The sequence below is a fragment of the Leuresthes tenuis genome, unplaced genomic scaffold (assembly GCF_036924035.1).
Source record: "Leuresthes tenuis unplaced genomic scaffold, fLeuTen1.0.hap1 SCAF_12, whole genome shotgun sequence".
Lineage (NCBI taxonomy): Eukaryota > Metazoa > Chordata > Actinopteri > Atheriniformes > Atherinopsidae > Leuresthes > Leuresthes tenuis.
Genome location: NW_027325366.1, coordinates 771,457 through 787,724, shown reverse-complemented (window position 1 = coordinate 787,724; position 16,268 = coordinate 771,457). Strand labels below are relative to the sequence as shown.

Genomic DNA, 16,268 nt, shown 5'->3' with positions numbered 1-16,268 from the left:
TTTTAAATGGTATAACTTTGCACTCCCGCGAGCACCATTCAAGCAACATCGGCACAGTCACAACAAGTAAGGCGATTCTACTCAGGGAAGTCACTCTGCACAGGAACAAGATTTCTTTTGCACAGACAGAAAGGGCTTCACCCGTAAAGGTAAAGCCTGCCAAAAATAGAAACAACTCATTAGTGCTGCTCTCCACGGAAGTCTTTAGTAAAAGGCGAAAGACTTGTACGTTATGAAGAGAAACCAGAGTACGATTATCCGTCACTGCGGGAGCAGGGCACCAGGCCAGTTGGCATAGCCACCTTCCCCATGGTGAGCTTTGCTTGGTTGAGACGCTTGCTCCCCCTTGCTCCCCGGCTGACCAAGTAGGAACAATCGGGCCCTATTCGATGGCTGCCTTGTCTTTTACTCTGTGCAAAAGACAAGGCAGCCACAAACACCACGGGAAACACCGTATTGAGGCTTTGTTCTGAGCGCTCATTCAGTGTCGCGTTTCTTTCAAGCAATTCTCCCGGTTAGCCCGCACTCGGATCGCTCCCAGAGCCGTGTTAAAGTCTGCCTCGCATTCACTCCCTTTTCTCAGCAGACTAAAAGAAAATTTCATCTTGGGCTCCCTGAAACTTCCATCCTGCACCACTGTTTGCTTTTTCACAAGAGCAGAGAAGAGCGCACCGTTGCCAGCAGCACTGCAGTACCAGGTTGACACTTGGAGTTAACGGAGCAAGCTCCTTTTTCAACTCCTGTTCCTAAAAATCCATTTAATATGTAGTCCTCGTATAGAGGACATATCAGATATTAAACTGATAAGAACAGATACTACACTTGATCTTAGCCAAAAGGCCGAGAAGCGATAACTGTCCACTGGTTCACGTCCGAGGGCCCTTCCTGGCACAATGCGCACTTGTCGCGGTGTTCTTTTTATGGCCATAGGTGGCCACAGAGTCACTTTGCACCTCCGCCAACCCGCTGCACTGAGCACTCTTCAGCCCTTTTAAATGGTATAACTTTGCACTCCCGCGAGCACCATTCAAGCAACATCGGCACAGTCACAACAAGTAAGGCGACTCTACTCAGGGAAGTCACTCTGCACAGGAACAAGATTTCTTTTGCACAGTCAGAAAGGGCTTCACCCGGAAAGGTAAAGCCTGCCAAAAATACAAACAACTCATTAGTGCTACTCTCCACGGAAGTCTTTAGTAAAAGGCGAAAGACTTGTACGTTATGAAGAGAAACCAGAGTACGATTATCCGTAACTGCGTGAGCAGGGCACCAGGCCAGTTGGCATAGCCACTTTCCCCATGGTGAGCTTTGCTTGGTTGAGACGCTTGCTCCCCCTTGCTCCCCGGCTGACCAAGTAGGAACAATCGGGCCCTATTCGATGGCTGCCTTGTCTTTTACTCTGTGCAAAAGACAAGGCAGCCACAAACACCACGAGAAACACCGTATTGAGGCTTTGTTCTGAGCGCTCATTCGGTGTCGCGTTTCTTTCAAGCAATTATCCCGGTTAGCCCGCACTCGGCTCGCTCCCAGAGCCGTGATAAAGTCTGCCTCGCATTCACTCCCTTTTCTCAGCAGACTAAAAGAAAATTTCATCCTGCACCACTGTTTGCTTTTTCACAAGAGCAGAGAAGAGCGCACCGTTCCCAGCGGCACTGTAGTACCGGGTCGATGCTTGGAGTGAACGGAGCAAGCTCCTTTTTCAACTCCTGTTCCTAAAAATCCATTTAATATGTAGTCCTCGTATAGAGGACATATCAGATATTAAACTGATAAGAACAGATACTACACTTGATCTTAGCCAAAATGCCGAGAAGCGATAACTGTCCACTGGTTCACGTCCGAGGGCCCTTCCTGGCACAATGCGCACTTGTCGCGGTGTTATTTTTATGGCCATAGGTGGCCAGAGAGTCACTTTGCACCTCCGCCCACACGCTGCACCGAGCACTCTTCAGCCCTTTTAAATGGTATAACTTTGCACTCCCGCGAGCACCATTCAAGCAACATCGGCACAGTCACAACAAGTAAGGCGACTCTACTCAGGGAAGTCACTCTGCACAGGAACAAGATTTCTTTTGCACAGACAGAAAGGGCTTCACCCGCAAAGGTAAAGCCTGCCAAAAATAGAAACAACTCATTAGTGCTGCTCTCCACGGAAGCCTTTAGTAAAAGGCGAAAGACTAGTACGTTATGAAGAGAAACCATTGTACGATTATGTGTCACTGCGGGAGCAGGGCACCAGGCATGTTGGCATAGCCACCTTCCCCATGGTGAGCTTTCCTTGGTTGAGACGCTTGCTCCCCCTTGCTCCCCGGCTGACCGAGTAGGAACAATCGGGCCCTATTCGATGGCTGCCTTGTCTTTTACTCTGTGAAAAAGACAAGGCAGCCACAAACACCACGGGAAACACCGTATTGAGGCTTTGTACTGAGCGCTCATTCGGTGTCGTGTTTCTTTCAAGCAATTCTCCCGGTTAGCCCGCACTCGGCTCGCTCCCAGAGCCGTGTTAAAGTCTGCCTCGCATTCACTCCCTTTTCTCAGCAGACTAAAAGAAAATTTCATCTTGGGCTCCCTGAAACTTCCATCCTGCACCACTTTTTGCTTTTTCACAAGAGCAGAGAAGAGCTCACCGTTCCCGGCAGCACCGGGTCGATGCTTGGAGTTAACAGAGCAAGCTCCTTTTTCAACTCCTGTTCCTAAAAATCCATTTAATATGTAGTCCTCGCATAGAGGACATATCAGATATTAAACTGATAAGAACAGATACTACACTTGATCTTAGCCAAAGGGCCGAGAAGCGATAACTGTCCACTGGTTCACGTCCGAGGGCCCTTCCTGGCACAATGCACACTTGTCACGGTGTTCTTTTTATGGCCATAGGTGGCCAGAGAGTCACTTTGCACCTCCGCCCACCCGCTGCACTGAGCACTCTTCAGCACTTTTAAATGGTATAACTTTGCACTCCCGCAAGCACCATTCAAGCAACATCGGCACAGTCACAACAAGTAAGGCGACTCTACTCAGGGAAGTCACTCTGTCCAGGAACAAGATTTCTTTTGCACAGACAGAAAGGGCTTCACCCGCAAAGGTAAAGCCTGCCAAAAATAGAAGCAACTCATTAGTGCTGCTCTCCACGGAAGTCTTTAGTAAAAGGCGAAAGACTTGTACGTTATGAAGAGAAACCAGAGTACGATTATCCGTCACTGCGGGAGCAGGGCACCAGGCCAGTTGGCATAGCCACCTTCCCCATGGTGAGCGTTGGTTGGTTGAGACGCTTGCTCCCCCTTGCTCCTCGGCTGACCAAGTAGGAACAATCGGGCCCTATTCGATGGCTGCCTTGTCTTTTACTCTGTGCAAAAGACAAGGCAGCCACAAACACCACGGGAAACACCGTATTGAGGCTTTGTTCTGAGTGCTCATTCGGTGTTGCGTTTCTTTCAAGCAATTCTCCCGGTTAGCCCGCACTCGGCTCGCTCCTAGAGCCGTGTTAAAGTCTGCCTCGCATTCACTCCCTTTTCTCAGCAGACTAAAAGAAAATTTCATCTTGGGCTCTCTGAAACTTCCATCCTGCACCACTGTTTGCTTTTTCACAAGAACAGAGAAGAGCGCACCGTTCCCAGCGGCACTGCAATACCGGGTCGATGCTTGGAGTGAACGGAGCAAGCTCCTTTTTCAACTCATGTTCCTAAAAATCCATTTAATATGTAGTCCTCGTATAGAGGACATATCAGATATTAAACTGATAAGAACAGATACTACACTTGATCTTAGCCAAAAGGCCGAGAAGCGATAACTGTCCACTGGTTCACGTCCGAGGGCCCTTCCTGGCACAATGCGCACTTGTCGCGGTGTTCTTTTTATGGCCATAGGTGGCCAGAGAGTCACTTTGCACCTCCGCCCACCCGCTGCACTGAGCACTCTTCAGCCCTTTTAAATGGTATAACTTTGCACTCCCGCGAGCACCATTCAAGCAACATCGGCAGAGTCACAACAAGTAAGGCGACTCTACTCAGGGAAGTCACTCTGCACAGGAAGAGATTTCTTTTGCACAGACAGAAAGGGCTTCACCCGCAAAGGTAAAGCCTGCCAAAAATAGAAACAACTCATTAGTGCTGCTCTCCACGGAAGTCTTTAGTAAAAGGCGAAAGACTTGTACGTTATGAGGAGGAACCAGAGTACGATTATCCATCTCTGCGGGAGCAGGGCACCAGGCCAGTTGGCATAGCCACCTTCCCCATGGTGAGCTTTGCTTGGTTGAGAGGCTTGCTCCCCCTTGCTCCTCGGCTAACCAAGTAGGAACAATCGGGCCCTATTCGATGGCTGCCTTGTTTTTTACTCTGTGCAAAAGACAAGGCAGCCACAAACACCACGGGAAACACCGTATTGAGGCTTTGTTCTGAGCGCTCATTCGCTGTCGCGTTTCTTTCAAGCAATTCCCGGTTTGCCCGCACTCGGCTCGCTCCCAGAGCCGTGTTAAAGTCTGCCTCGCATTCACTCCCTTTTCTCAGCAGACTAAAAGAAAATTTCATCTTGGGCTCCCTGAAACTCCCATCCTGCACCACTGTTTGCTTTTTCACAAGAGCAGAGAAGAGCGCACCGTTCCCAGCGGCACTGCAGTACCGGGTCGATGCTTGGAGTGAACGGAGCAAGCTCCTTTTTCAACTCCTGTTCCTAAAAATCCATTTAATATGTAGTCCTCGTATAGAGGACATATCAGATATTAAACTGATAAGAACAGATACTACACTTGATCTTAGCCAAAAGGCCGAGAAGCGATAACTGTCCACTGGTTCACGTCCGAGGGCCCTTCCTGGCACAATGCGCACTTGTCGCGGTGTTCTTTTTATGGCCATAGGTAGCCAGAGAGTCACTTTGCACCTCCGCTGCACTGAGCACTCTTCAGCAGTTTAAATGGTATAACTTTGCACTCCCGCGAGCACCATTCAAGCAACATCGGCACAGTCACAACAAGTAAGGCGACTCTACTCAGGGAAGTCACTCTGCACAGGAACAAGATTTCTTTTGCACAGACAGAAAGGGCTTCACCCGCAAAGGTAAAGCCTGCCAAAAAAAGAAACAACTCATTAGTGCTGCTCTCCACGGAAGTCTTTAGTAAAAGGCAAAAGACTTGTACGTTATGAAAAGAAACCAGAGTACGATTATCCGTCACTGCGGGAGCAGGGCACCAGGCCAGTTGGCATAGCCACCTTCCCCATGGTGAGCTTTGCTTGGTTGAGACGCTTGCTCCCCCTTGCTCCTCGGCTGACCAAGTAGGAACAATTGGGCCCTATTCGAAGGCTGCCTTGTCTTTTACTCTGTGCAAAAGATAAGGCAGCCACAAACACCACGGGAAACACCGTATTGAGGCTTTGTTCTGAGCGCTCATTCGGTGTCGCGTTTCTTTCAAGCAATTCTCCCGGTAAATCCCGCACTCGGCTCGCTCCCAGAGCCCTGTTAAAGTCTGCCTCGCATTCACTCCCTTTTCTCAGCAGACTAAAACAAACTTCCATCCTGCACCACGGTTTGCTTTTTCACAAGAGCAGAGAAGAGCGCACCGTTCCCTGCGGCACTGCAGTACCGGGTCGATGCTTGGAGTGAACGGAGCAAGCTCCTTTTTCAACTCCTGTTCCTAAAAATCCATTTAATATGTAGTCCTCGTACAGAGGACATATCAGATATTAAACAGATGAGAACAGATACTACACTTGATCTTAGCCAAAAGGCCGAGAAGCGATAACTGTCCACTGGTTCACGTCCGAGGGACCTTCCTGGCACAATGCGCACTTGTCGCGGTGTTCTTTTTATGGCAATAGGTGGCCAGAGAGTCACTTTGCAACTGCAAAGGTAAAGCCATCCAAAACTATAAACAACTCATTAGATAACTGTCCACTGGTCACGTCCGAGGGCCCTTCCTGGCACAATGCACACTTGTCACGGTGTTCTTTTTATGGCCATAGGTGGCCGGAGAGTCACTTTGCACCTCCGCCCACCCGCTGCACTGAGCACTCTCCAGCCCTTTTAAATGGTAAAACTTTGCACTCCCGCGAGCACCATTCAAGCAACATCGGCACAGTCACAACAAGTAAGGCGACTCTACTCAGGGAAGTCACTCTGCACAGGAACAAGATTTCTTTTGCACAGACAGAAAGGCCTTCACCCGCAAAGGTAAAGCCTGCCAAAAATAGAAACAACTCATTAGTGCTGCTCTCCACGGAAGTCTTTAGTAAAAGGCGAAAGACTTGTACGTTATGAAGAGAAACCAGAGTACGATTATACGTCACTGCGTGAGCAGGGCACCAGGCCAGTTGGCATAGCCACTTTCCCCATGGTGAGCTTTGCTTGGTTGAGACGCTTGCTCCCCCTTGCTCCTCGGCTGACCAAGTAGGAACAATCGGGCCCTATTCGAAGGCTTCCTTGTCTTTTACTCTGTGCAAAAGACAAGGCAGCCACAAACACCACGGGAAACACCGTATTGAGGCTTTGTTCTGAGCGCTCATTCGGTGTCGCGTTTCTTTCAAGCAATTTTCCCGGTTAGCCCGCACTCGGCTCGCTCCCAGAGCCGTGTTAAAGTCTGCCTAGCATTCACTCCCTTTTCTCAGCAGACTAAAAGAAACTTCCATCCTGCACCACTGTTTGCTTTTTCACAAGAGCAGAGAAGAGCGCACCGTTCCCAGCGGCACTGCAGTACCGGGTCGATGCTAGGAGCGAACGGAGCAAGCTCCTTTTTCAACTCCTGTTCCTAAAAGTCCATTTAATATGTAGTCCTCATATAGAGGACATATCAGATATTAAACTGATAAGAACAGATACTACACTTGATCTTAGCCAAAAGGCCGAGAAGCGATAACTGTCCACTGGTTCACGTCCGAGGGCCCTTCCTGGCACAATGCGCACTTGTCGCGGTGTTCTTTTTATGGCCAGAGGTGGCCAGAGAGTCACTTTGCACCTCCGCCCACCCGCTGCACTGAGCACTCTTCAGCCCTTTTAAATGGTATAACTTTGCACTCCCGCGAGCACCATCGGCACAGTCACAACAAGTAAGGCGACTCTACTCAGGGAAGTCACTCTGCACAGGAACAAGATTTCTTTTGCACGGACAAAAAGGGCTACACCCGCAAAGGTAAAGCCTGCCAAAAATAGAAACAACTCATTAGTGCTTCTCTCCACGGAAGTCTTTAGTAAAAGGCGAAAGACTTGTACGTTATGAAGAGAAACCAGAGTACGATTATCCGTCACTGCGGGAGCAGGGCACCAGGCCAGTTGGCATAGCCACCTTCCCCATGGTGAGCTTTGCTTGGTTGAGACGCTTGCTCCCCCTTGCTCCCTGGCTGACCAAGTAGGAACAATCGGGCCCTATTCGATGGCTGCCTTGTCTTTTACTCTGTGCAAAAGACAAGGCAGCAACAAACACCACGGGAAATACCGTATTGAGGCTTTGTTCTGAGCGCTCATTCGGTGTCGCGTTTCTTTCAAGCAATTCTCCCGGTTAGCCCGCACCCGGCTCGCTCCCAGAGCCGTGTTAAAGTCTGCCTCGCATTCACTCCCTTTTCTCAGCAGACTAAAAGAAAATTTCATCTTGGGCTCCCTGAAACTTCCATCCTGCACCACTGTTTGCTTTTTCACAAGAACAGAGAAGAGCGCACCGTTCCCAGCGGCACTGCAGTACCGGGTCGATGCTTGGAGTGAACAGAGCAAGCTCCTTTTTCAACTCCTGTTCATAAAAATCCATTTAATATGTAGTCCTCGTATAGAGGACATATCAGATATTAAACTGATAAGAACAGATACTACACTTGATCTTAGCCAAAAGGCAGAGAAGCGATAACTGTCCACTGGTTCATGTCCGAGGGCCCTTCCTGGCACAATGCGCACTTGTCGCTGTGTTCTTTTTATGGCCATAGGTGGCCAGAGAGTCACTTTGCACCTCCGCCCACCCGCTGCACTGAGCACTCTTCAGCCCTTTTAAATGGTATAACTTTGCACTCCCGCGAGCACCATTCAAGCAACATCGGCACAGTCACAACAAGTAAGGCGACTCTACTCAGGGAAGTCACTCTGCACAGGAACAAGATTTCTTTTGCACAGACAGAAAGGGCTACACCCGCAAAGGTAAAGCCTGCCAAAAATAGAAACAACTCATTAGTGCTGCTCTCCACGGAAGTCTTTAGTAAAAGGCGAAAGACTTGTACGTTATGAAGAGAAACCAGAGTACGATTATCCGTCACTTCGGGAGCAGGGCACCAGGCCAGTTGGCATAGCCACCTTCCCCATGGTGAGCTTTGCTTGGTTGAGACGCTTGCTCCCCCTTGCTCCTCGGCTGACAAAGTAGGAACAATCGGGCCCTATTCGATGGCTGCCTTGTCTTTTACTCTGTGCAAAAGACAAGGCAGCAACAAACACCACGGGAAACACCGTATTGAGGCTTTGTTCTGAGCGCTCATTCGGTGTCGCGTTTCTTTCAAGCAATTCTCCCGGTTAGCCCGCACCCGGCTCGCTCCCAGAGCCGTGTTAAAGTCTGCCTCGCATTCACTCCCTTTTCTCAGCAGACTAAAAGAAAATTTCATCTTGGGCTCCCTGAAACTTCCATCCTGCACCACTGTTTGCTTTTTCACAAGAACAGAGAAGAGCACACCGTTCCCAGCGGCACTGCAGTACCGGGTTGATGCTTGGAGTGAACAGAGCAAGCTTCTTTTTCAACTCCTGTTCATAAAAATCCATTTAATATGTAGTCCTCGTATAGAGGACATATCAGATATTAAACTGATAAGAACAGATACTACACTTGATCTTAGCCAAAAGGACGAGAAGCGATAACTGTCCACTGGTTCACGTCCGAGGGCCCTTCCTGGCACAATGCGCACTTGTCGCGGTGTTCTTTTTATGGCCATAGGTGGCCAGAGAGTCACTTTGCATCTCCGCCCACCCGCTGCACTGAGCACCCTTTTAAATGGTATAACTTTGCACTCCCGCGAGCACCATTCAAGCAACATCGGCACAGTCACAACAAGTAAGGCAACTCTACTCAGGGAAGTCACTCTGCACAGGAACAAGATTTCTTTTGCACAGACAGAAAGGCCTTCACCCGCAAAGGTAAAGCCTGCCAAAAATAGAAACAACTCATTAGCGCTGCTCTCCACGGAAGTCTTTAGCAAAAGGCGAATGACTTGTACGTTATGAAGAGAAACCAGAGTACGATTATCCGTCACTGCGGGAGCAGGGCACCAGGCCAGTTGGCATAGCCACCTTCCCCATGGTGAGCTTTGCTTGGTTGAGACACTTGCTCCCCCTTGCTCCTCGGCTGACCAAGTAGGAACAATCGGGCCCTATTCGATGGCTGCCTTGTCTTTTACTCTCTGCAAAAGACAAGGCAGCCACAAACACCACGGGAAACACCGTATTGAGGCTTTGTTCTGAGCGCTCATTCGGTGTCGCGTTTCTTTCAAGCAATTCTCCCGGTTAGCCCGCACTCGGCTCGCTCCCAGAGCCGTGTTAAAGCCTGCCTCGCATTCACTCCCTCTTCTCAGCAGACTAAAAGAAAATTTCATCTTGGGCTCCCTGAAACTTCCATCCTGCACCACTGTTTGCTTTTGCACAAGAGCAGAGAAGAGCGCACCATTCCCAGCGGCACTGCAGTACCAGGTCGATGCTTGGAGTGAACGGAGCAAGCTCCTTTTTCAACTCCTGTTCCTAAAAATCCATTTAATATGTAGTCCTCGTATAGAGGACATATCAGATATTAAACTGATAAGAACAGATACTACACTTGATCTTAGCCAAAAGGCCGAGAAGCGATAACTGTCCACTGGTTCACGTCCGAGGGCCCTTCCTGGCACAATGCGCACTTGTCGCGGTGTTCTTTTTATGGCCATAGGTGGCCAGAGAGTCACTTTGCACCTCCGCCCACCCGCTGCACTGAGCACTCTTCAGCCCTTTTAAATGGTATAACTTTGCACTCCCGCGAGCACCATTCAAGCAACATCGGCACAGTGACAACAAGTAAGGCGACTCTACTCAGGGAAGTCACTCTGCACAGGAAAAGATTTCTTTTGCACAGACAGAAAGGGCTTCACCCGCAAAGGTAAAGCCTGCCAAAAATAGAAACAACTCATTAGTGCTGCCTTCCACGGAAGTCTTTAGTAAAAGGCGAAAGACTTGTACGTTATGAAGAGAAACCAGAGTACGATTATCCGTCACTGCGGGAGCAGGGCACCAGGCCAGTTGGCATAGCCACCTTCCCCATGGTGAGCTTTGCTTGGTTGAGACGCTTGCTCCCCCTTGCTCCTCGGCTGACCAAGTAGGAACAATCGGGCCCTATTCGATGGCTGCCTTGTCTTTTACTCTGTGCAAAAGACAAGGCAGCCACAAACACCACGGGAAACACCGTATTGAGGCTTTGTTCTGAGCGCTCATTCAGTGTCGCGTTTCTTTCAAGCAATTCTCCCGGTTAGCCCGCAATCGGCTCGCTCCCAGAGCCGTGTCAAAGTCTGCCTCGCATTCACTCCCTTTTCTCAGCAGACTAAAAGAAAATTTCATCTTGGGCTCCCTGAAACTTCCATCCTGCACCACTGTTTGCTTTTTCACAAGAGCAGAGAAGAGCGCACCGTTCCCAGCGGCACTGCAGTACCGGGTCAATGCTTGGAGTGAACGGAGCAAGCTCCTTTTTCAACTCCTGTTCCTAAAAATCCATTTAATATGTAGTCCTCGTATAGAGGACATATCAGATATTAAACTGATAAGAACAGATACTACACTTGATCTTAGCCAAAAGGCAGAGAAGCGATAACTGTCCACTGGTTCATGTCCGAGGGCCCTTCCTGGCACAATGCGCACTTGTCGCTGTGTTCTTTTTATGGCCATAGGTGGCCAGAGAGTCACTTTGCACCTCCGCCCACCCGCTGCACTGAGCACTCTTCAGCCCTTTTAAATGGTATAACTTTGCACTCCCGCGAGCACCATTCAAGCAACATCGGCACAGTCACAACAAGTAAGGCGACTCTACTCAGGGAAGTCACTCTGCACAGGAACAAGATTTCTTTTGCACAGACAGAAAGGGCTACACCCGCAAAGGTAAAGCCTGCCAAAAATAGAAACAACTCATTAGTGCTGCTCTCCACGGAAGTCTTTAGTAAAAGGCGAAAGACTTGTACGTTATGAAGAGAAACCAGAGTACGATTATCCGTCACTTCGGGAGCAGGGCACCAGGCCAGTTGGCATAGCCACCTTCCCCATGGTGAGCTTTGCTTGGTTGAGACGCTTGCTCCCCCTTGCTCCTCGGCTGACAAAGTAGGAACAATCGGGCCCTATTCGATGGCTGCCTTGTCTTTTACTCTGTGCAAAAGACAAGGCAGCAACAAACACCACGGGAAACACCGTATTGAGGCTTTGTTCTGAGCGCTCATTCGGTGTCGCGTTTCTTTCAAGCAATTCTCCCGGTTAGCCCGCACCCGGCTCGCTCCCAGAGCCGTGTTAAAGTCTGCCTCGCATTCACTCCCTTTTCTCAGCAGACTAAAAGAAAATTTCATCTTGGGCTCCCTGAAACTTCCATCCTGCACCACTGTTTGCTTTTTCACAAGAACAGAGAAGAGCACACCGTTCCCAGCGGCACTGCAGTACCGGGTTGATGCTTGGAGTGAACAGAGCAAGCTTCTTTTTCAACTCCTGTTCATAAAAATCCATTTAATATGTAGTCCTCGTATAGAGGACATATCAGATATTAAACTGATAAGAACAGATACTACACTTGATCTTAGCCAAAAGGACGAGAAGCGATAACTGTCCACTGGTTCACGTCCGAGGGCCCTTCCTGGCACAATGCGCACTTGTCGCGGTGTTCTTTTTATGGCCATAGGTGGCCAGAGAGTCACTTTGCATCTCCGCCCACCCGCTGCACTGAGCACCCTTTTAAATGGTATAACTTTGCACTCCCGCGAGCACCATTCAAGCAACATCGGCACAGTCACAACAAGTAAGGCAACTCTACTCAGGGAAGTCACTCTGCACAGGAACAAGATTTCTTTTGCACAGACAGAAAGGCCTTCACCCGCAAAGGTAAAGCCTGCCAAAAATAGAAACAACTCATTAGCGCTGCTCTCCACGGAAGTCTTTAGCAAAAGGCGAATGACTTGTACGTTATGAAGAGAAACCAGAGTACGATTATCCGTCACTGCGGGAGCAGGGCACCAGGCCAGTTGGCATAGCCACCTTCCCCATGGTGAGCTTTGCTTGGTTGAGACACTTGCTCCCCCTTGCTCCTCGGCTGACCAAGTAGGAACAATCGGGCCCTATTCGATGGCTGCCTTGTCTTTTACTCTCTGCAAAAGACAAGGCAGCCACAAACACCACGGGAAACACCGTATTGAGGCTTTGTTCTGAGCGCTCATTCGGTGTCGCGTTTCTTTCAAGCAATTCTCCCGGTTAGCCCGCACTCGGCTCGCTCCCAGAGCCGTGTTAAAGCCTGCCTCGCATTCACTCCCTCTTCTCAGCAGACTAAAAGAAAATTTCATCTTGGGCTCCCTGAAACTTCCATCCTGCACCACTGTTTGCTTTTGCACAAGAGCAGAGAAGAGCGCACCATTCCCAGCGGCACTGCAGTACCAGGTCGATGCTTGGAGTGAACGGAGCAAGCTCCTTTTTCAACTCCTGTTCCTAAAAATCCATTTAATATGTAGTCCTCGTATAGAGGACATATCAGATATTAAACTGATAAGAACAGATACTACACTTGATCTTAGCCAAAAGGCCGAGAAGCGATAACTGTCCACTGGTTCACGTCCGAGGGCCCTTCCTGGCACAATGCGCACTTGTCGCGGTGTTCTTTTTATGGCCATAGGTGGCCAGAGAGTCACTTTGCACCTCCGCCCACCCGCTGCACTGAGCACTCTTCAGCCCTTTTAAATGGTATAACTTTGCACTCCCGCGAGCACCATTCAAGCAACATCGGCACAGTGACAACAAGTAAGGCGACTCTACTCAGGGAAGTCACTCTGCACAGGAAAAGATTTCTTTTGCACAGACAGAAAGGGCTTCACCCGCAAAGGTAAAGCCTGCCAAAAATAGAAACAACTCATTAGTGCTGCCTTCCACGGAAGTCTTTAGTAAAAGGCGAAAGACTTGTACGTTATGAAGAGAAACCAGAGTACGATTATCCGTCACTGCGGGAGCAGGGCACCAGGCCAGTTGGCATAGCCACCTTCCCCATGGTGAGCTTTGCTTGGTTGAGACGCTTGCTCCCCCTTGCTCCTCGGCTGACCAAGTAGGAACAATCGGGCCCTATTCGATGGCTGCCTTGTCTTTTACTCTGTGCAAAAGACAAGGCAGCCACAAACACCACGGGAAACACCGTATTGAGGCTTTGTTCTGAGCGCTCATTCAGTGTCGCGTTTCTTTCAAGCAATTCTCCCGGTTAGCCCGCAATCGGCTCGCTCCCAGAGCCGTGTCAAAGTCTGCCTCGCATTCACTCCCTTTTCTCAGCAGACTAAAAGAAAATTTCATCTTGGGCTCCCTGAAACTTCCATCCTGCACCACTGTTTGCTTTTTCACAAGAGCAGAGAAGAGCGCACCGTTCCCAGCGGCACTGCAGTACCGGGTCAATGCTTGGAGTGAACGGAGCAAGCTCCTTTTTCAACTCCTGTTCCTAAAAATCCATTTAATATGTAGTCCTCGTATAGAGGACATATCAGATATTAAACTGATAAGAACAGATACTACACTTGATCTTAGCCAAAAGGCCGAGAAGCGATAACTGTCCACTGGTTCACGTCCGAGGGCCCTTCCTGGCACAATGCGCACTTGTCGCGGTGTTCTTTTTATGGCCATAGGTGGCCAGAGAGTCACTTTGCACCTCCGCCCACCCGCTGCACTGAGCACTCTTCAGCCCTTTTAAATGGTATAACTTTGCACTCCCGCAAGCACCATTCAAGCAACATCGGCAAAGTCACAACAAGTAAGGCGACTCTGCACAGGAACAAGATTTCTTTTGCACAGACAGAAAGGGCTTCACCCGCAAAGGTAAAGCCTGCCAAAAATAGAAACAACTCATTAGTGCTGCCTTCCACGGAAGTCTTTAGTAAAAGGCGAAAGACTTGTACGTTATGAAGAGAAACCAGAGTACGATTATCCGTCACTGCGGGAGCAGGGCACCGGGCCAGTTGGCATAGCCACCTTCCCCATGGTGAGCTTTGCTTGGTTGAGACGCTTGCTCCCCCTTGCTCCTCGGCTGACCAAGTAGGAACAATCGGGCCCTATTCGATGGCTGCCTTGTCTTTTACTCTGTGCAAAAGACAAGGCAGCCACAAAAATCACGGGAAACACCGTATTGAGGCTTTGTTCTGAGCGCTCATTCGGTGTCGCGTTTCTTTCAAGCAATTCTCCCGGTTATGCTTGGAGATGCGCTGAAAGAAATACATTTTTGCTGCAAGTTCCTTGGTTGTCTGTCTGCAGTGGAGATATGCAAGATAGCAAGGTTTGCCAAATGCTGCAGCATGTCGACACAACAGATATGCAGCTGCGCAGTTGTCAGGTGAGGTCATACAGTGCAGTCACTCTAGGCAGGTGGGCATTGCCTTAGAGATGGGGAGGAACAAAATGAAAAAAGAGGACATGTGACCACTGAAGTGGATCTTTAGCAAGGTTTGCCAAATGCTGCAGCATGTTTGCACTGGAGATATGCAGCTGCCCAGCCGTGAGGGTTTGCCTCAACTGAGAAATTTCCCAGTGTGGGTGTGGCTTTAGAGATGGGGAGGAGGGGAAAGAAATACATTTGTGCTGAAAGTTCCTTGGTTGTTTAAAAGAAGAAGTGATCAGAAAGATAATGAAAAGCCTTACTGTTTTAATCTGCAAACGTTTTAGTTTCGGGGTAGCTGCTGCTGCTGGCATGGCACACCAGACAGTTGAAGTTGCAGCACCGTCCGGCCGAGTGAGGCACCTGGGAAAGAGGTATCAGCCTCTGACATTTCCAACTCATACTTACCTGGCAGGAGAGACACCATGATCAAGAAGGTGGTTCATTCAAGGCGAGGCTCAGTCATTGCACACCGACTGTACTGACCCTTGCGAATTCCCCAAATGTGGGAATCTCGACTGCATAATTTCTGATAGTGGGGGACTGCGTTCGCGCTTTCCCCTGATTTGGCTGTTGAACATCAGTATATCTCATCTAAAATTCCCTTTTTTGACCTTATGTCACTGTTTTAGCAACACCTTGCCGTCTTTAAAATGGATGTTTAGTAAGGTATGCTGAATGCTGCAGCATGTCTGCACAACAGATATGCAGCTGCGCAGTCAGGTGAGGTCATACAGTGCAGTCACCCCAGGCAGGTGGGCATTGCCTTAGAGATGGGGAGGAACAAAATTAAAAAAGTGGACATGTGACCACTGAAGTGGATGTTTAGCACGGTTTGCCTAATGCTCTAGCAGGTCTGCACTGGAGATATGCAGCTGCCCAGCCGTGAGGGTTTGCCTCAACTGAGAAATTTGCCAGTGTGGGTGTTGCTTTAGAGATGGGGAGGAGGGGAAAGAAATACATTTGTGCTGCAAGTTCCTTGGTTGTTTAAAAGAAGAAGTGATCAGAAAGATAATGAAAAGCCTTACTGTTTAATCTGCAAACATTTTAGTTTCGGGGTAGCTGCTGCTGCTGGCATGGCACACCAGACAGTTGAAGTTGCAGCACCGTCCGGCCGAGTGAGGCACCTGAAAAAGAGGTATCAGCCTCTGACATTTCCAATTCATACTTACCTGGCAGGAGAGACACCATGATCAAGAAGGTGGTTCACTCAAGGCGAGGCTCAGTCATTGCACACCGACTGTACTGACCCTTGCGAATTCCCCAAATGTGGGAATCTCGACTGCATAATTTCTGGTAGTGGGGGACTGCGTTCGCGCTTTCCCCTGATTTGGCTGTTTAACATCAGTATATCTCATCTAAAATTCCCTTTTTTGACCTTGTGTCACTGTTTTAGCAACACCTTGCCGTCTTTAAAATGGATGTTTAGTAAGGTATGCTGAATGCTGCAGCATGTCTACACAACAGATATGCAGCTGCACAGTTGTCAGGTGAGGTCATACAGTGCAGTCACCCCAGGCAGGTGGGCATTGCCTTAGAGATGGGGAGGAACAAAATGAAAAAAGAGGACATGTGTCTAACGAAGTGGATGTTTAGCAAGGTTTGCCAAATGCTGCAGCATGTCTGCACTGGAGATATGCAGCTGCCCAGCCGTGAGGGTTTGCCTCAACTGAGAAAATTTCCCAGTGTGGGTGGGTGTGGCTTTAGAGAT

General features: G+C 49.2%; 31 non-coding genes across 31 annotated transcripts; 2 read left to right on the top strand and 29 right to left on the bottom strand.

The window, feature by feature from the left end:
- Positions 1-138: 138 nt before the first annotated feature.
- Positions 139-252, bottom strand: LOC140320680 (U5 spliceosomal RNA). The gene has a single exon (XR_011918470.1). It is a non-coding gene; the product is annotated as a U5 spliceosomal RNA (small nuclear RNA).
- A 409-nt stretch (positions 253-661) lies between these two features.
- Positions 662-852, bottom strand: LOC140320444 (U2 spliceosomal RNA). The gene has a single exon (XR_011918294.1). It is a non-coding gene; the product is annotated as a U2 spliceosomal RNA (small nuclear RNA).
- A 275-nt stretch (positions 853-1,127) lies between these two features.
- LOC140320711 (U5 spliceosomal RNA) lies at positions 1,128-1,241 on the bottom strand. Its single transcript, XR_011918499.1, has one exon. It is a non-coding gene; the product is annotated as a U5 spliceosomal RNA (small nuclear RNA).
- Positions 1,242-1,627: 386 nt separating this feature from the next.
- Positions 1,628-1,818, bottom strand: LOC140320328 (U2 spliceosomal RNA). The gene has a single exon (XR_011918187.1). It is a non-coding gene; the product is annotated as a U2 spliceosomal RNA (small nuclear RNA).
- Positions 1,819-2,093: 275 nt separating this feature from the next.
- On the bottom strand, positions 2,094-2,207 carry LOC140266101 (U5 spliceosomal RNA). Its single transcript, XR_011906767.1, has one exon. It is a non-coding gene; the product is annotated as a U5 spliceosomal RNA (small nuclear RNA).
- Positions 2,208-2,616: 409 nt separating this feature from the next.
- Positions 2,617-2,799, bottom strand: LOC140320506 (U2 spliceosomal RNA). The gene has a single exon (XR_011918347.1). It is a non-coding gene; the product is annotated as a U2 spliceosomal RNA (small nuclear RNA).
- A 275-nt stretch (positions 2,800-3,074) lies between these two features.
- LOC140265625 (U5 spliceosomal RNA) lies at positions 3,075-3,188 on the bottom strand. Its single transcript, XR_011906332.1, has one exon. It is a non-coding gene; the product is annotated as a U5 spliceosomal RNA (small nuclear RNA).
- A 409-nt stretch (positions 3,189-3,597) lies between these two features.
- LOC140320208 (U2 spliceosomal RNA) lies at positions 3,598-3,788 on the bottom strand. The gene has a single exon (XR_011918078.1). It is a non-coding gene; the product is annotated as a U2 spliceosomal RNA (small nuclear RNA).
- A 274-nt stretch (positions 3,789-4,062) lies between these two features.
- Positions 4,063-4,176, bottom strand: LOC140265764 (U5 spliceosomal RNA). The gene has a single exon (XR_011906459.1). It is a non-coding gene; the product is annotated as a U5 spliceosomal RNA (small nuclear RNA).
- Positions 4,177-4,583: 407 nt separating this feature from the next.
- Positions 4,584-4,774, bottom strand: LOC140266314 (U2 spliceosomal RNA). The gene has a single exon (XR_011906955.1). It is a non-coding gene; the product is annotated as a U2 spliceosomal RNA (small nuclear RNA).
- A 266-nt stretch (positions 4,775-5,040) lies between these two features.
- LOC140265773 (U5 spliceosomal RNA) lies at positions 5,041-5,154 on the bottom strand. Its single transcript, XR_011906467.1, has one exon. It is a non-coding gene; the product is annotated as a U5 spliceosomal RNA (small nuclear RNA).
- A 387-nt stretch (positions 5,155-5,541) lies between these two features.
- Positions 5,542-5,732, bottom strand: LOC140320515 (U2 spliceosomal RNA). Its single transcript, XR_011918355.1, has one exon. It is a non-coding gene; the product is annotated as a U2 spliceosomal RNA (small nuclear RNA).
- Positions 5,733-6,151: 419 nt separating this feature from the next.
- On the bottom strand, positions 6,152-6,265 carry LOC140320879 (U5 spliceosomal RNA). The gene has a single exon (XR_011918652.1). It is a non-coding gene; the product is annotated as a U5 spliceosomal RNA (small nuclear RNA).
- A 386-nt stretch (positions 6,266-6,651) lies between these two features.
- Positions 6,652-6,842, bottom strand: LOC140320234 (U2 spliceosomal RNA). Its single transcript, XR_011918102.1, has one exon. It is a non-coding gene; the product is annotated as a U2 spliceosomal RNA (small nuclear RNA).
- Positions 6,843-7,106: 264 nt separating this feature from the next.
- Positions 7,107-7,220, bottom strand: LOC140320661 (U5 spliceosomal RNA). Its single transcript, XR_011918453.1, has one exon. It is a non-coding gene; the product is annotated as a U5 spliceosomal RNA (small nuclear RNA).
- A 409-nt stretch (positions 7,221-7,629) lies between these two features.
- Positions 7,630-7,820, bottom strand: LOC140320205 (U2 spliceosomal RNA). The gene has a single exon (XR_011918075.1). It is a non-coding gene; the product is annotated as a U2 spliceosomal RNA (small nuclear RNA).
- A 275-nt stretch (positions 7,821-8,095) lies between these two features.
- LOC140320878 (U5 spliceosomal RNA) lies at positions 8,096-8,209 on the bottom strand. Its single transcript, XR_011918651.1, has one exon. It is a non-coding gene; the product is annotated as a U5 spliceosomal RNA (small nuclear RNA).
- A 409-nt stretch (positions 8,210-8,618) lies between these two features.
- On the bottom strand, positions 8,619-8,809 carry LOC140320518 (U2 spliceosomal RNA). The gene has a single exon (XR_011918357.1). It is a non-coding gene; the product is annotated as a U2 spliceosomal RNA (small nuclear RNA).
- A 267-nt stretch (positions 8,810-9,076) lies between these two features.
- On the bottom strand, positions 9,077-9,190 carry LOC140266109 (U5 spliceosomal RNA). The gene has a single exon (XR_011906774.1). It is a non-coding gene; the product is annotated as a U5 spliceosomal RNA (small nuclear RNA).
- Positions 9,191-9,599: 409 nt separating this feature from the next.
- On the bottom strand, positions 9,600-9,790 carry LOC140320166 (U2 spliceosomal RNA). Its single transcript, XR_011918039.1, has one exon. It is a non-coding gene; the product is annotated as a U2 spliceosomal RNA (small nuclear RNA).
- Positions 9,791-10,064: 274 nt separating this feature from the next.
- LOC140265828 (U5 spliceosomal RNA) lies at positions 10,065-10,178 on the bottom strand. The gene has a single exon (XR_011906518.1). It is a non-coding gene; the product is annotated as a U5 spliceosomal RNA (small nuclear RNA).
- Positions 10,179-10,587: 409 nt separating this feature from the next.
- Positions 10,588-10,778, bottom strand: LOC140266512 (U2 spliceosomal RNA). The gene has a single exon (XR_011907136.1). It is a non-coding gene; the product is annotated as a U2 spliceosomal RNA (small nuclear RNA).
- A 275-nt stretch (positions 10,779-11,053) lies between these two features.
- LOC140320877 (U5 spliceosomal RNA) lies at positions 11,054-11,167 on the bottom strand. Its single transcript, XR_011918650.1, has one exon. It is a non-coding gene; the product is annotated as a U5 spliceosomal RNA (small nuclear RNA).
- A 409-nt stretch (positions 11,168-11,576) lies between these two features.
- LOC140320517 (U2 spliceosomal RNA) lies at positions 11,577-11,767 on the bottom strand. Its single transcript, XR_011918356.1, has one exon. It is a non-coding gene; the product is annotated as a U2 spliceosomal RNA (small nuclear RNA).
- A 267-nt stretch (positions 11,768-12,034) lies between these two features.
- LOC140266108 (U5 spliceosomal RNA) lies at positions 12,035-12,148 on the bottom strand. The gene has a single exon (XR_011906773.1). It is a non-coding gene; the product is annotated as a U5 spliceosomal RNA (small nuclear RNA).
- A 409-nt stretch (positions 12,149-12,557) lies between these two features.
- LOC140320165 (U2 spliceosomal RNA) lies at positions 12,558-12,748 on the bottom strand. Its single transcript, XR_011918038.1, has one exon. It is a non-coding gene; the product is annotated as a U2 spliceosomal RNA (small nuclear RNA).
- A 274-nt stretch (positions 12,749-13,022) lies between these two features.
- Positions 13,023-13,136, bottom strand: LOC140265827 (U5 spliceosomal RNA). Its single transcript, XR_011906517.1, has one exon. It is a non-coding gene; the product is annotated as a U5 spliceosomal RNA (small nuclear RNA).
- Positions 13,137-13,545: 409 nt separating this feature from the next.
- LOC140266467 (U2 spliceosomal RNA) lies at positions 13,546-13,736 on the bottom strand. Its single transcript, XR_011907095.1, has one exon. It is a non-coding gene; the product is annotated as a U2 spliceosomal RNA (small nuclear RNA).
- A 257-nt stretch (positions 13,737-13,993) lies between these two features.
- Positions 13,994-14,107, bottom strand: LOC140265826 (U5 spliceosomal RNA). The gene has a single exon (XR_011906516.1). It is a non-coding gene; the product is annotated as a U5 spliceosomal RNA (small nuclear RNA).
- Positions 14,108-14,957: 850 nt separating this feature from the next.
- Positions 14,958-15,121, top strand: LOC140320973 (U1 spliceosomal RNA). Its single transcript, XR_011918739.1, has one exon. It is a non-coding gene; the product is annotated as a U1 spliceosomal RNA (small nuclear RNA).
- Positions 15,122-15,721: 600 nt separating this feature from the next.
- LOC140266384 (U1 spliceosomal RNA) lies at positions 15,722-15,885 on the top strand. The gene has a single exon (XR_011907018.1). It is a non-coding gene; the product is annotated as a U1 spliceosomal RNA (small nuclear RNA).
- The last annotated feature ends 383 nt before the right edge of the window (positions 15,886-16,268 follow it).